The sequence below is a fragment of the Euprymna scolopes genome, chromosome 4 (assembly GCF_053919585.1).
Source record: "Euprymna scolopes isolate OS-2025 chromosome 4, ASM5391958v1, whole genome shotgun sequence".
Lineage (NCBI taxonomy): Eukaryota > Metazoa > Mollusca > Cephalopoda > Sepiida > Sepiolidae > Euprymna > Euprymna scolopes.
This window is the reverse complement of record NC_136485.1, coordinates 69,705,498-69,707,020: the sequence shown is the minus strand read 5'-3', so window position 1 is coordinate 69,707,020 and position 1,523 is coordinate 69,705,498.

Genomic DNA, 1,523 nt, shown 5'->3' with positions numbered 1-1,523 from the left:
GTCCACATTAAGAATCGAACCTTCAACCACCAGAAAAGTGTTATTTAGAACTTAATTTTACTAAGTACTTTAGCCGTTACCCCACGTTACTTCTACCTGATCATGGCTGGCGGAGCGAGAACATGCTATCCCTGTGCATTAAATAAAAGGTTTCATTCGAAATTCCCTGCAGACCACCAGGTTTGATAGAAAGATGTCAGAGTTCGACAAGATACACACGAAGAAGGTCGGAGGTTGCATCGACCAAAACGTTGTAAGAGTAACACTCAAGAGGAGAATAATAGTCCGAATATTTCAAATAATAAAAATTATCAATCCTCATCTGAAAAAATTCAGAAAAAAAATAAAACATTCGTTTTCTGCTGTTAATGATTGAACTAGATTCATAAAATCTGAAGTCGATAACAAATAGTGAGAAAATTTCTTTTGGAATTACTAAATAGCTGTATTCAATTTAGATGAATATTTTAGCATTGAGTCATTACGTATGCTGGCAAACAACGGCGTTCACCAAGCACAACTATTAGGTTGGAAAACCTTCATTATTTATTTACTGACTTTTCCCATTGTTTCAAGTAATTCAAAATGGCCGTATGGCTATCGCCAAACTTCTCAGACTAGATCGTGTGTTGTCAAGTATGAACTGGCTTCGAAGTGAACGTATAACATTGTCATTGTCGGTCCGTGAAGATCGACCACTAGAACTTCTCGAAATGTACAACGCATTATGTGTTGACAACACACATAATGCTTGGTTCATCTGACGTTGGCATTGGCCAGCGTCTCGGATAATCAGGTATCTGAAGCACGTGGGATCAATACCAACATGATTCAGGGATATATTCTGGACACAACCAACCCTTTTTATTTTTTATATCATATTCTGAGACCATTTATCGACATTTATGGAGACGACACGCATATTTATGATGGCAACTCTTCGAGGGTGATCAAAATCTTGTTGATTCTTCTGTTTTTGAATAATAATACGTAGACCCAAGATCAAGTGTAATATCAGTTCTTCAGATGCTGAACTTCAATTTCTTGTTCTCTCTCAGTGGAAGAGAAATCCTTCACGACTGAGACCATTTTTATTTTTGTTCCTTTTCTCCACATTAAAAACCGACCCTGGTGTCTAACTCTTTCCCGTGGAAAGGCATTGTAAATAGGAATACGTTGTGCAGTTGAGGAGTGGGGTGTCTTGTTAATTTTAACGCCCTTTAAGCCAATCTCATCTCAGAGGGATAATGTTTATCGATTGCATCCATAAGACACAATGTACACTATCACACACGCATAAAAGAATTATTATTATTAGTAGTAGTAGTAGTAGTAGTAGTAGTAGTAGTAGTAGTAGTAGTATAATCTAAATCCATACGCATACAAAAACTGCAAAAAATAAAGTTGTTTAATTATAACTTTTAATTAGCGCATTTACAGAAAAAACGGGTATAGTCGACTTACATCACGCCAAGGTCAATGTTCTTTTTCAATTTTGACATTTTAGCAGCTATTTTTACCGG